The sequence below is a fragment of the Herpailurus yagouaroundi genome, unplaced genomic scaffold (genome assembly GCF_014898765.1).
Source record: "Herpailurus yagouaroundi ecotype Mexico unplaced genomic scaffold, PumYag 163, whole genome shotgun sequence".
Taxonomy (NCBI): Eukaryota; Metazoa; Chordata; class Mammalia; order Carnivora; family Felidae; genus Herpailurus; species Herpailurus yagouaroundi.
The window spans coordinates 12,419,333-12,433,768 of NW_024412404.1; the positions used below are offsets into that span (position 1 = coordinate 12,419,333).

The following is a 14,436-nucleotide window of genomic DNA, read 5'->3' on the forward strand; positions in this document are numbered from 1 at the left end:
CCCCCCCCCCCCCCCCCCGGAGTTAGACAAACCGTTCTCCAAACCTCCGGAGCCGATCTGCGATGGAAGGAGGTGGGCAGAGCAGGGTCTGTTGCCCCAGACACCGTGCGGTTCATCCGAGAGCTGCTTGCTATGGGGCTGGAAGGGCCCACTATTTCACTTCCCTGGCTGGACCCTCCCGCTGATAGGTAGGCCCTGGCCTTTCCCCTAACCCGGCTGGCCATGGCTATTGAGCTAGATGACAGCGTTTGGGTCACTTCCCATCCTTCTGCGTGCTCCACACCCCAGAGCAGAGGAGGCCGGGGTGCCACGTCAGGGAAGGTTAGCGTCAGGGCCGGCTTTGATGTGTCTGAGCCAGCACACCATCTGCCATGCCCACCAGAACTTACATAATCCCTCGGCTGGCTGCCCGTTCTTAGAAAACGGGGCAGGCAGGACCAGCGGGGAGTAGAGGACTAGGGTTTTCTTCTCTGCACTGTATTCCCTGGCAGCCCTCACCTCCCCAGCCCGGTGTTCGTTCTCTGAGTTGCTCCCACACCATCCGGTGCCCGAGACATGAATGCAGGGTCAGAGCAAGACCGAGGTTGGGTGGGGACGTGGCGGGCCTCGAGGGCTGCTTGCTGCCTGGCCTCGCAGACCTCGGGGGCCTCCGGCAGGCTGTTTGCTGACGGCACCTGGCCCGCAGCTCACCAGCCCCTTGCTCGTTCCTCTGCTGAGCTCTGATGGGGCGGGGCCAGGGGGGCAGCTCACGCTTCCGGGAGGCAAGGGCAGACCCTCCCGCAGTTGCTACAGAGACGTTCCCCTTCCCACATTTTGTCGTGTAGTGAGCGTTTTTAATATATCTAAGTAACAGCCACATAATGCTATCCACTTATTTCCAAGACCCAAGATCCAGTCCTGTCTTTCTTATTTGCTAGCTGTGTGATATCGGCCAGGTTTCTTCGACATTGTTGGTCTTTGTTTCCTCATCTGTGAAATGAGAATGATAAAGCCTGCTTCACATAGCTCTCTTGAGGACTGAATCAGATGTTTCCATTTCCATTCTCTCTCTTTTTTTCTTCCTAAGACAATAATACAGAATGACCAACTCTGGTCCATTCTAGGAATGCAAGGTTGGTTCAAAATCCATTAATATTAATAACATATGCCAAATTAATACCGTATACCATCTTTATGAATCTAAGGAAACAAAATCATATGATTAGCTCTATAAATGCTGAAAAGCGTTGGTCAGAATTCACCACCCATTCATCATATAAACACTCAAGAAACCAGCAACTTAAGGGATTCTTTTTTGCATGATAAAATAGATACATACCCTAGTCCTAAAGCCAGTATCTTCTCTAATGGGAAAACACTAAAGGCATTTCCACTGAGATCACTAGTGAAGCGCGGGCACCCATTATCTCTTCTATTCAACACTGTGCTAGAAGCATTAGCCAATGTGATTAAATGAGAAATCACCTAGAGGCATAAAAATGGGTAAAAATGAAGTAAAACTATCCCTACCAGATGTTAAAACCATACTGGAGCACCTGCATAATTAAAGCTGTGGCACAAATGTGTGAAGTGTCAGGCCAGTCAAACATAATAGAAAAGTCCAGAATGAGACCCAGTGCGTAGAGAAATCCAGCATACGACAAAGATCGTGTGACGGCCTACTGGGACAAGGCCAGACTTTGAAATAACTAGTGATGGGACAACTGGGTAGTCATTTGGAAAAAGGTAAACTTTGATCCGCATTTCGTACCATAGAGAAAAACAAAACAAAACAAAACTCCAAATGGAGTAGAGATCCAGATGTAAAGAGTGATACTATACAAAAGAGAGGGTGAATTCCTCTTTAACACTGGGGTAGGAAAGGCATTCTAACTAGGATTCAGGATCTAGAGACAACAAAATAAAAGAACGATCACGTTTATCATATAAATATTAAAGAAAAAAAATTGACAATAAAGCACCCAAAACTAGTCGAAAGACAAAATATGTGACCAACCAGGAGGAAATGTTTGTAACGGATACCTCAGACAAAAAAACCCCTAATATCCCAGTACAGAAAGCACTCTAAAATATTGAGGAACAAAGGCCCAAAAACCTGATAAAAAGATAAAGGCGGGGGGGGGGGGGGGGGAAGACATGAATAGATAATTCACAAGATAAGATAATAAAACAATGACCCTTAAACACATGAAAACATTAAAACTCATAGTTAGAAAAACGCAGACTAGGGGCGCCTGGGTGGCTCGGTCGGTTAAGCGTCCGACTTCAGCTCAGGTCATGATCTCACAGTCTGTGAGTTTGAGCCCCGCGTCGGGCTCTGTGCTGACAGCTCGGAGCCTGGAGCCTGTTTCAGATTCTGTGTCTCCCTCTCTCTCTGCCCCTCCCCTGTTCATGCTCTGTCTCTCTCTGTCTCAAAAATAAATAAACGTTAAAAAAAAAAATTAAAAAGAAAAACGCAGACTGTTTTAAAACGCAACCCTGAGATCCCACTTTCCGCTTTGTAAGACTGGAAAACATTAAAAGTTATGACCACACCTTGTGTTGGAATCACATTGGCGCATGTTCCTGCCTGGAACTGCTCATTGGTGCAAGCCTTCGGGTACGTAATCTGATGATATTTAACAACCGCACATGCATCCTATATTTTTTGGCCCAAACACCTTCTAGAAATCTTCCCCTTCAGGGTACCTGGACGGCTCAGTCGGTTGAGCATCTGACTCTTGATTTCGGCTCAGGTCATGATCTTGCGGTTGTGAGTTCAGACTCCACATCGGGCTCTGCACTGACTGTGGATCCTGCGTGGGATTCTCTTCCCCTCCCTCCCTTCTCTCTCTCTCCGTCTCTCTCTGTCTCTCTCTCTCTCTCTCTCTCTCTCTCTCAAAATAAATAAACTTAAAAAAAAATAGAAATCTTCCCTTCAGATACACCTTTATCAATAGAAAAATACATACGCATGTTGTTTGTAATTGCAAAATATTGGAAATCACCGGAGTGCCCTGGTGGAGGCCTTGAGTCAGCTACGGGACAAGCACATGCTGGGCACCGAGGCAGCTATGAAAAATGATAGCATTCTTTGGGGACTGATAGGGTGTGACTTCCCGGACGTATGGAGAAGGAAAGGAAGCACAAGATAGTATCTATAGGATGCTACCTTTCACGTAAGAAAGAAGTGGGTGCGAGACCAGGCCAGATCCGCACCTGCCTTCTCATTGTGTTTTCACGGCCATTTGAATACTTTCCGCTTCCTCATGCGTGCTCGTAGGTCCAAGCAGTGAGCGCCACGTGGGGGGACAGCTTCCCGTGCTGCTCCCAGGGAAGATGGAGAGGGCAGGACCCACAGGTGCTGTCCCTGCCCTGGCTTCCTGTGGTCCTGAGCGCATCCCGTCGGCCCCCTCCCTCGGACTTGATTTCCCCTTCTGTAAAATGGGGGCTAATGAATCCCACACCGCTTGCCTCGCAGAGAGGAGGTGGGGTCATCACAGTTCATGGTGCAAAGGGTTCTGCACGTTATTTATTATTTACCCCCGGGGTCCGCAGGTTGATCTTTGGGCCTCAGATAAGCCTTGGATCTTCCCTTTCCAGTCCCTTGCCACACACACGCATGCACACACACACACACACACACACACACACACACACCCCTCCATTCTATGCAGAGCCGCAGAACATGCTGAGGTGGCTGCTTAGTTGGCTTTCACCTTGATTAGTGAGGGTCCCACCCGCACGCACTCCATCTGTGTGCCAGGTGTAGTGTAGGCCCTCTGCGGCCCCGGCCTCCCTCCCGCTCTGGGTCTGTTCTCTTGCCCCCATCAGCCAGTTTGCACATGCTGTCTCATTTCGTCCTTTTAATGACTCTGCGAAGAAGGTCTTAGAGGACCAAACCGGGGCTCAGGGAAGTGACATGACCCACCCCAGTCTTCCAGCAATTATGTCAGAGCCTAGTCTGGGTGTTCCCCTAGTCTGGACTCCACATTCCGTGTTCCTTCCAGGAACCCACTCTGCATCCACTGCCCGGGCTGGGAGCAGGTCTTCCCCCTGTGAACATCCCTGGATGTCCCCATGAGAGCTGGCCGCGCAGTGATGATGTCTGGAGTGATTGCGTGGTGACGCTTGGGAGCACCGGAGCCGCTTTGCCAAAGGCAGAAGCCCCACCGGGGTGACAATGGTCTCAGTAAAGAGCTGATGTGCAGAACTGGGCTCTTCTCACCGGCCTTTACCGGCCAGCACGCCAACCTGTCTCTCCAGCCTGTGCCATTTTAAGGGTTGGTCCAAGAGGGTGCATGCTCACGTGGGTACATGAGGAGGAACACTGGCAGCCCCGGGGGCACCTTGTCTGCATGCCTCGGGCCCCTGCAGGTCGGGCATAGTCTGAGGGGAAGGCGCCGAGGCAGGCCTAAGCCTCCACAGAGAGGGAGGGGGCCTCGGGCAGGCAGTGGAGGGCATAATTGCCGGAAGGTCATGCTCCGAGCCCTGAGAACTCTGCTTACCAGTCAATAAGTCGTTTATTACACCCTTGACAGCGTCCTCCTCTGCCTCCGCCCTGAGCCCTGTGCAGTTTGCAGAGGGAAGGGCCTGGCCAGCTCAGGGTCTGGCCTCTCCAGGGAGAGGGGCCGCTGGAAGCCTGAAGTAACTCCCCCACCTCTCCAGCACAGCGCACTGGCCCAGAGTGCTCGCCCAAGCCCCTGGCGGTGGGGGGGAGGGGGTTGCGGATCTCTGCTGAAAAGAGCTGGCTGAACAAGTTCCCAGGAGCTTGAGCCTGTCCACCTCACTGCCCTGGACTTGATTTCCAAGGCTTCTCCTAGGGAACCCTAGTGCTTGTAGGGGAGGGCCAGCCTTCAGAGCTTCGCAGAAACCACAGCCCGGCAGACCTCGCGAAGGGGCCCGTGAGGGCCCGTTTCTGGCTCTCCCGCCCACCACGTGCCAAGGTGGTGCCCATTATTGCTCACAGGCGTGGAGCACTTCGAGCAAAGAGCACCTTCGGTGGAAATCTGAGCTTCTTCACAGCCCAGGAGGTCCTCAGGGTGAGTGTTTTCACTTCCCTCTTACAGGTGGGGGAACTGAGGCAGAGAGAGAGAGAGAGAGGGATGGCTTGCCCGAGTTATTGGGTGTTGCTTTGTGGCTGGCTGATTTTTCACCCTTACCAGGCCCTCTCTGCCCTTGCACAGCTGAGAAAGGTTAAGAAAAGAATCATTTGAGACTATTCTAGATTGCCTTTCTAGGACACCCTGTTGTACCTGCAGGTATTACCTCCAGGGAGCTCAGCAGGAGTTGAGAGGGGCTGTTGGGGCTTTAGGTCTGACTGGTCTGAGAGGCTAAGGGTGTTTACCTGTTCTGGGCCTGGGAAAGCTGGTGGTCCCAGAATAGGCAGCGCCCCCCACCTCCACCAGCCTCTACCCCTCCTGGCTACACCACATCCAAAGAAGGAAATCAAGCTCCAGGAAGATTGAGCCAGTGGCCGCTTTCAGCGGTCTGTGCAGAGTGACCTGGAGAGCTAGCTTGCTTCTGGGAAGAAATGTTGCAGAGACAGCCAGCCGCCTTCTCTCTGCCCATTTTGCCCTCCCTGCCACATCAGGCCTCTGACTCTGGGTACCTGGGCCACCTGTCCCCTCCCCGGAATATGTCCCACCCTTCCCATGGATGCTCACCACGGGTGAACAGCTGGAAACAGCTTGCGAAGGGAAATTCCGGATCCCACTAGACTCCGAATTCCATGGCCTTCTCTGGCACCATTCTGTCTGGCCTTCGATGGGCTTCCTGGTGTGGGAAGAAGCTCCCCGGGTGTGTCACGGGTCTCGGCCATGGCTGGGACACACGGGTTGCTTCTATGAAGAGCAGCAAACAGCACCTGGGGGGAGGGGAGGACAGTAAGCTTGACCGCAGCAGGCAGGCGCGCTCCACAGTGGAGTCACTGTCCCACGTCACCCTCTTGGGAGCTGAGATGCCACATCAGAGCACACCACTGCCTCTTGCTAAGCCTCGGTTTCCCCGTTTGTTAAGTGAGGGGTTTGAACCTGTGAACTCTGAGGCCCTTGAAAGCTTTCAGCTGCACATTTTCTAACCCCCCCCCCCCCCTTAGCCCAGCAGCCTGTAGAATTTCCTGAGGTCCCAAGAGGGCAGTTGTGACACTGACTGGCTCTTTCCCAGCACATCCTGTCTAGCCAGGACCCTGTCAACAGAGGGGCTGATGAGAGATTCGGCCCTGTAGCTGCAGGGGTGCGTGGTCCCCATGTCTGTAGGCATGCCTCCACACAGAGTGCCCCCCTCAACCCACTGAACTCGGCACGGCTGGCTCCTCCCTGTCATCCTGGTCTTAGCCCCGCTGTCCCTTCCTCAGAGAGAGAGCCCTTCCCTGATCCCCTGCCCCTTTTACTTTTCTTCTAGCACCTACTGCCACCTGGGATGATCAAACGAGCACGGACTCCCATGCTAGCTGGTTTATTATCTGTACCCTCCAGCATGTAAAGTCCACGCAGGCAGGCCACATATGTCACCCTCACCCGGTAATATACCCGCAGGCCTGGAACAGTGCCTGGCACAGAGCGGGCCCTTGGTGAACAGGGGCTCGGTGAATGAATACGCAGGGTCGTGTGTGTGAATCTCCTAGAGTTTTTTTTCAAAATTCACATGTCTGGCCTTCACCCCTGGCAGTTCGTACTCAGGGAGGCTGGGCAAACGAATTTTGACGTTTCAGACGCACACCCCTTGTTGAGAAGAGACCTGCTCGGTGGTATGATGGGATCACCTCTGCCTGGGTCCCCCCACCCTGAGATTCTGACTTAATTGGTCTTAGGGTCTGCCCTGGGCACTGGGAATCTTAAAAGCACCCAGGTGATCCTGTTTTGCTGCTAAGGTAGAGGGCCCAGGATCCAATCCTCTCCAAGGCCTTTCTGGTCCAAAGTTCTGTCATTCTTGGAAAGCCCTGCAAGTTTAAACCACTCTGTGTCCCGCATGGTAAACCCAAACCTCCAGTGGGGGGGAACCTCCTTGCCCTACCCTCCTGCACAGATAAAGAAAGCGATGCCCTGTTTGACCCTCACAGGCAGGCAGGCAGGCAGGGGTGTGCCCAGGGCCCCGTGGCCCTTCTCCAGCGACTCCCCAGGAGCACTGGTGGCTCTGTGCACAGCCCAGCACCTCCTTTTCCTGGCAAGAGGGCTGAGCTGTGTTGGAACCTGTCTCTTCCCCTCCCTTGGTAGCACACAGCTTTAAATAAGATCTTCATTTACCAGAAGTTCACACCACAGCTTATGTGTTATATGAGAAGCAGCAATCTTGTGCTCGTGGGGAAGTGCACTGAGACGTAGTGGGGGGGGGGCGGGGAAGAGGGGGGCGCTGGAGGAGAAGTGGCTACAGGGGGCGTGCGGGAGGAAGGAGAGACCCGTGGAATCCTAGCTGGCGTCCTGCCCCGGCCCTGGTAGTGCCATGCTCCTCTGGGCTCAGCGCGTGGCGGGTGGGGGAGGTGCCCCCGCTCTGCCGGCTGACCTCATGGCTGCTGGAAGGCTCGGAGCTGGGTGGGAGTGTGAGGTCACCAGCAGCTCTGCCAGCAGGGGGGTGGGGGGGGGCCCTCCACTGTGCTGCTCCTGGTCATTTACATGTTGTCAGTTGCTGTTGCTGTTGACCTGTTAGTTGCCTCCTGCCCCGCCTTGGAGGCTGTGATAAGGGAGGGATTCGGTGGCCATGGACAGATGCGGCTCCTCCCCCGCGGTGTCCTGCCTCTGTTCTTTCTTTTTGATGGCATCAACATCAATAAACCAGTTCCAGTTGTCCAGGACTCTACAGGTTCCAAGGTGTCGTCCTGCACTCCCCCCAGCCACTCTGTGAGGTGGGTGTGATTACGTCGCTTGTGCCGAGGAAGAAACTGAGGCTCGGGAGCGCTGAGTACCTCGTAAAGGCTCCCATGGCAGAGCAGCGACCTTGCGCCGAAATTTCTCTTGGCTCCGCCTATACCTGGTGGGGGACTGGAGGGCAGATCACCGTCACATCTCTGTGTGCCCTGCAGTATTTTTACTCCATCGGTATTTGTGCTGGTGACCTGAAAGCCGAGAGATCAGAGACGGAGTATCCGAGTGCCTGTGATGACCTTGAGCAAGGCTGCTTCCCTCTTGGGGCCTCAGTTTCCCCAAAGATAAACCAAAAGAGTTGGATTAGGTGGTCTTTCGGGAAGGTGCTACCTCTTAGCTGCCCCTTGTAGGTTTCCGAGTGCACCCTAGCATTGAGAAGCTGGGGAGGAGGGTCTTACGGTGGCCCCGACACGGGATCCGTGGTACAAGGCCGAAGTGCATGTAATAAATATTGAGCCGACAAATGCTAAGCCGCATCCCCAGCCTCTGAATAAATAAAAAGTTGCCCAGAATAACAGCCCGGAAAATGCTGGGGCTCCAGCCAGCGCTCACCTTCACCCCTCCCGCTGGCCATGGCTTTGTGCCTCCTCCTCGCACTGTCTCCCCTCCCCCTCCCGTCCACTGTCCATCACTCACTCCAGCACCAGAGGCAGGCACTGTCCCAGACTGGCCTTAGTTCATGGCTCTGCGGATGACAGCTGGAGCTCACACCAGCCAGACCCTCATGCAGCTAGGGGTGGGGCTGGGGGGTGTGCTTTTAATCCCCAGTGCCAGCCAGAAGTCTTTCCTTCTTTGTGGGATCCTCCCTAGCATTGCCAGCCCCCTCCCTGGGAGATAGATGAACTAGCCAACTCCAGCAAGAAGTCTTCTACTCTGATTGCTCCTGGCTGAGGCTAGCAGGAAATTAGGGCCCGGGATGCATAGGTGGCCCCAGGATGCTCCGGGATCCATTGGTCACACTTAGTGATAGTGCTTTGATGTGTATATGAGGGTGTATTTCCTGTCTCTTTGCGTTACAGCTCAGCATTTATAGGAGCAGAGACCCAACTGTCAGGTCAAACATAAAATCACAGACTGTCAGAGCTCTCTCTCTTTTCATAGACAAGGAAATTGAGGCCCCAGGTGAGCATGTAGGGGGTGAGGAACACTTTCCCAGGGTCACACAGCTAGAAAGTGGCAGAGCCGCTAGATTTGAATGAACATCTAGGGCCTGTGCCCTTGACCCCCACTGACAGTGCTCTCCTCCCAAGGCCTTTGTTGGAGCCCCACAGATGACCCGTCATCCTTGGGATTCAGTCTAGCCCCAGAGGAGAAGTCCAAGCCTGGGGGAACGAGGCTCCTTGGTGCTATTCTTGGTTTATGGACCACCCTGGGAAGACAATGCCCCATCAGAAAACTTTTCCGCTTCGTGAAAGGGACCACTGTCACGTCATGGGGGTTTCACTGAGAGTGTAGGGGCCAGTCCCAAGAAGCAGAGCCCCTCTGTGGCCTTGCAGGCCCCCAAGCTGTGTGAGAGGCGAGCGGTAGCCTCCTGGCATAGAAGGCTCTCAGCACCAGGCAGAACACAGCCCCCCTTTCCGTGGCCCTTTTTAGTCTTAACGGACCATGTCTCCATGGAGGGTTCCAGTAGTTCAGTGGTGGTTTTAGCCCCCATCCTACAGGTGAGAGCACCAAAGCACAGCTAGTCAGGTAACTCGGCCCGGGTCTGAGGGCTAAGGCCACGGCCCAGTCAGCTCAGGTCTGGCTGGGAACCTGAGGGAGGAGTTCAGCTCAGCCTTCCTCTCCTGTTGTCTCCTGAAGGTCCCAGGGCCAGCCTGAACTGGCCTGGAGCCTTGGTATCTAGACCCCCTCCGGGGCAGGGCCAGATTCCGTTGGTCCTCAGGCTCTGCAGGCCCAGAACAGACCACCCTATCCCCCTCCTCCCCAGCACCCAGGGCAGGTCCCCTCCTCCCCTCTGGCTGCCGCAAAGCAAATGCCGGGGGCCTCCTTGCAGGACTCCTGCCCTGTTGCTGCTGCCTCTGACATCCCGCCCCAGAAGATAAGGATCCTGTCTGGCGCCTGAGTGCTTTTTTTCCTCCTTCTTTCCGAATCTGTTCCCTGATTATCTGCAGACAGCCCCTCACTGGGGGGCCACCAGGGAGAGGGCCCAGCTCACAGAGAGAGACAGGAGGGGGTGGCGCCCAGGAGGCCTGTAGCCACCAGTAGGCCCTGCTGGCCAGACCCCCCCTCCCACCCCCTGCACGCATCTGGGGGCCTGACGGCCATTTACTAAGCCCTCACTCTAGCCTGAGCCCTCAGCTTAGCAGAGAGCTGAAGGCTAATATCTCTGGGTGGACTGACCCACTTTAGTGGGAAGAGGGGTATGTGGACGGAGTGGGCCAGAGGGTGGGGTCGCTTCCGTGGTCAGCGTTCCTCAGCATTGGGCCTGGATGGTGCCCAGAGGGGATGTGGTAGCGGCTACAGCCAGCCAGACAGCCACATCCTGTGGGAGACGCTGGCCCTTCCCAGGCCAGACAGGGGCTGAGGACACTTAGGGACAGAAGAGGGAGGGTGCTCAAGGGCTCCTAGAGCCTCTCCCCCAGCTCTGGGGACTGGTCTCAGAGATGGCCAGGGCTGGCAGGGCCTCCTGGCTTCAACCAGCAAATGAGGGGTGACTCCCCATCACCTGGGCCTAGGACCTGGCTCCATGGTAGAACCCCAGCCTGGGTGGCGGTCTGTCAGGAGGCTGGGGATCAGCCATTTCCCTCCATGAGTCTTTTTGCCCGTGCAGGCTTTGGAAAAGGCCCTACATCTTCCCTGCTCCCAAGCTCCACTCGCCATCCCCTCCCCCAGCCCCCTAAAACCATTTGGGGGAAGGGAAGCCATGCAAGATCATTTTTTATGGCTTCCTGGCCCCGGAGCCAGAGGGCTGAGGATTGGGTGGTGTGGGCCGAGTTCCTGAGCCTCCCCGTCCGGAGCCTTCAGCTCGTAAATATGAAGCCCGGGGCTGAGAGGATCTGGCCGTTAAGCTGTCAGCAGAGCGCCCACTTAGAAAGTCATAATGTGGTTCTCGGAGCGGGGCCCAGGGCTCTCCCACCCCACCCTGACGGCTGTGGGGCTCCCTCTGCCTGGGCCCCCCGCTTGAGCCACCAGTCACGCGTGCTTCCTCCTGCTGCCACCCTTAGCTGTGCCTTGGTTTCTTCTATGTGCAAGGACCCTTCTCTCTTGGTCACCAAGACTGGCGCTTATGTGGACAAGCTCTGGCAGCAGAAGGGGTCAGTTGTCACCTTTCCCACTCCTTAGCCGTGTGTCCTTAGGCACGTCAGCCCATCTGACACCCCCCTTCAACCTTAGAATGGAATTAGTAGCAATCTACTCCCATAGCACCTGTTGCCGTGAAGTTGAAATGACGTTATGTTGAGAGGGGAGGTGTCACTCGGTGGTTAGGGGGCTCTGGAGTTTGGGAGCCTGGATTCAAAACTCAGTTGCACCCCTCTCTGACCATAGGGCCTTGGGTGATCATTTTACCTCTGGTGGCCCCCGTTCTCCCGTCTGTAAAGCGGCGCACATACAGCATCTGTCTCAGGGCCGGTGTCTCCGTCCTCAGCTTGTGGCCTCTATGGGGTCGGGAAGGGACGGCTTTATTGGGAGCAGGAATGGGCTTTATTAGGGCTCCTCCTTAAGTGCCCCCCCCCATCTTGAGAAATGTTTAATGCTTACCTTAAGGCAAGTAAAAACAAATGCCTGTCCATTTCCCTCATTTGTGGTGAGCTGGGTGGTTCGGGGGAGGAGGGGGGGAGGAGGGACGGTCACCTGAGCTGGGGGAGAGGGAGTGAGGTGGGAGCAGCCCCACTGGGCAGGTAATTGGGGACGGAGGGGCCTCCTCTGTCTTCCCACAGTGGGTGGGAGAGAAGGCGGCTTCTGTGTCACTTCATTAAACTCCACCGCAAATAGCCCGACTGCCTAAAACTCCCTGAGGCAGAAATCGGGGGTCCATTCAGCAATGAAAGAAATAAATAGGAGTGTGATCATTAAAAATAAGACAGACCCAGTCGCCGTGCTCCAGGTGGAAACACCGGTCTCCCAGCGATCTGGAGCCCCAGGAAGGCATTGCTGACTGCACACAGGGGTCGACCATTCTGGAAAGTGCCTGCTGCTCCTATAGGGGACGTGATAGCCAGGACGCTGGCACACAGGCTTGGTTATGGCCCGGCGGGGGGGGGGGGGGACCCTGTTCCTGGGCGGCTTCCCGAGAGATGTTCTTGTCTTCCCGAAGCTTCCACCGACTGCAGGCTTTTCTGCTCACACTCACTCTTGTCCTCTCTCCTCCGCACTTGCCTTGACCTTGCTCCACGAGTTCTGTCCCCCTCCCATTCCATCTACAGTCTCCTGCGGGGCCTACTGGGCCCAGACTTAGAAACTGAGGCCCGATAACTCCTGGCTAACTTCCCCGCCACTGAGCCGCCCTGGATGGTGGGTGGGTTCAGGTTTGAGTGGCCGGTCCTCCTCCGGCCACCATAAACCTGCCCTCTGTCTCCCGGGGCGGGGAGGGGCCTCTGACCCAGGAGAAGCTGGCTTCTCACTGTCTCTCACCTCACAGACACCTCATAGTCTGGGGTTTATAAGGCAGCAGATAACTTTGCGGGGAGCAGGGTGAGTTTTGGCAGCGGCCCTGGGAAGAGGCAACCTCTTCCGAACCTGAGGTCAACAGAGACCTCTCCCCATGGGGAAAGGGCTCCTGAAGCAGCAGGACGGCTCAGGCCCAAGGGGTGAGTGAGGCTGACAGTAGCCATCTCATTTGCAGGGGGGGGGGGGGGGGGAAAAGGGACTGCTGGGGAGCGGGCTGTGGTTCCTCGTCGTGCTGAGCAGTCAGGAGCTCCCCACGTGTGTCACTGGGCAGATCGCTTCACCTTGTGCTCCGTTTCCCCCTTCCCAGCAGCACCTACCTCCAAGGAGGTTGGAGGAGCCCCGAGAAGTTCAGCCCAGGGCCGGGAGGCTGGAAAGGCTCAGAAGTGCACCCCATGTCCCTCCCAGTGCCTGCGGGCTAGTAGTATTTGGGGCTACGCTAGGCAGGGCCCAGCCAAGACAACCAACTCTGTCACCCCTCCTGCCACCCTGCCCCATTCTCTGTTCAGCAGCACAAGAGCAGAGAGTTTCCCCAGGTGGGCAGTGGGCAGCAGGCTTCTCCTGGGCCATGAGTGACAGCCAGTGCCGGAGGGTTCCTGGTGAGTCTGAAGCCCCGACTTCTCAGGGCAGCTACATAGGCCTCTCTCCCGCTTCTCCACACGCACCCTGTACATGTAAACCTCCGGGCCTGCCCTCGGGGAGCTCTCTGCTCCGCGGGGGAGATTGGCCTTGGCCTTGAGGGAAAATAAGCAGGTATCCTATGTGGGGTGCTGGGAGGCGGGAACAGCTGGGCTGCAGGAGCTTCAGGCTGGTGCAGGAGGGCAGCACATTGGATGTCAAGCCAGCCTCCCCTCCTCTCCCCACCCCTGTGCTGTGGTTTCTCCCCTCCGCCAAAAAAAAAGCTCTGCCTCCGAAACAGCCCCAGACATCGTAAGCCACGCTTCTCACGTGCCAACCTGCTCCACACCCCCGAGTGGCACTATTGCTCTCCTGCCATGTGGCCTGCTCCGTTTTGGGACAACTTGGGCAGCTGTGGGTCGAGCCTAAATCTGCCTCCTCTGGCTTCCACCCGCTGGCCCTGGGCCAGCCACTTGCCACTATGGTTCCTCTGCTAGCATAACCTGCTGAGCCTTAAATTCCCCTTTCCCTGGGACCCAAATATCCCCAGTGAGGAAGGAAGCTCCCAGGGCATGGCCAGTGGTCCCAGACATTGAGGCACTGCGTGTGGCCTGCCTCTGGTAGGCTCCAGTGTGGGCACAGGGCCAGCATGGAGGGTGTGGGTGGTGAGGCTTGGAAGGGCCAGCTTTATCCCTCGCCCTGCTTTCTGCTCCCTCTGACTCCAGCCTCCCAAGGGGCCCATGCATTGCTTCCCGTTAGGCTCACGGCAAGCAGAGGCCAGCAGCAATGATTTCCTCCCTGCCCAGCAGATGCCTGCCTTCTCTCTGACCCGAGCAGATAGATACCCACCCCATTCCCGCCCTCCCATCTGCCCCCCCCATTCCTCCTCCTACTACGTGGTCTCATTTCTAGGAGATCGGGGTGGAGGGGGGGGCGGGTGATGGGGGCAAAGGCAAGCGGAAGGCATATTTGATATTTCTGGCCATCCTTGTCTAGCCTGAGAATGCTTGTGACTGAGAAATCAGAAGAAAGTTCCTTTGATGGCCCTTAGAAGTAAGAGGAGGCAGGTTCTTTGGTACCAGTCCCCAAGAGCCAAAGACAACTTTGGTAGGGATTCCTGCCTGGAGGGGGATTCAGGCAGGCCTGCTAAGCTTCTTTTCATTTAACAGCCTGGGAGTCCACGATTCCCTGATTTTCTTGCTTTGGGGCTTGATATTTCTAAGTTTTTGCAGAGAGAGGGAGACACAGAATCGGAAGTAGGTCCCAGGCTCCGAGCTGTCATCACAGAGCCCGACGTGGAGCTCAAACTGATGAACCGTGAGATCGTGACCCGAGCCAAAGTCAGACACTTAACTGACTGAGCCACCCGGGCGCC

The 14,436-nt window shown here is 55.9% G+C and overlaps 1 protein-coding gene and 1 long non-coding RNA gene across 3 annotated transcripts in view; both read left to right on the forward strand.

Annotated features, from left to right (window-relative positions):
• Positions 1–14,436, forward strand: part of UNC5B (unc-5 netrin receptor B) — an 81,922-nt gene that overhangs the window by 11,775 nt on the left and 55,711 nt on the right. The gene's annotated exons all lie outside the window — the stretch shown is intronic.
• On the forward strand, positions 4,919–6,596 carry LOC121036752 (uncharacterized). Its single transcript, XR_005793468.1, has 2 exons — positions 4,919–5,021; positions 6,382–6,596. It is a non-coding gene; the product is annotated as an uncharacterized LOC121036752 (long non-coding RNA).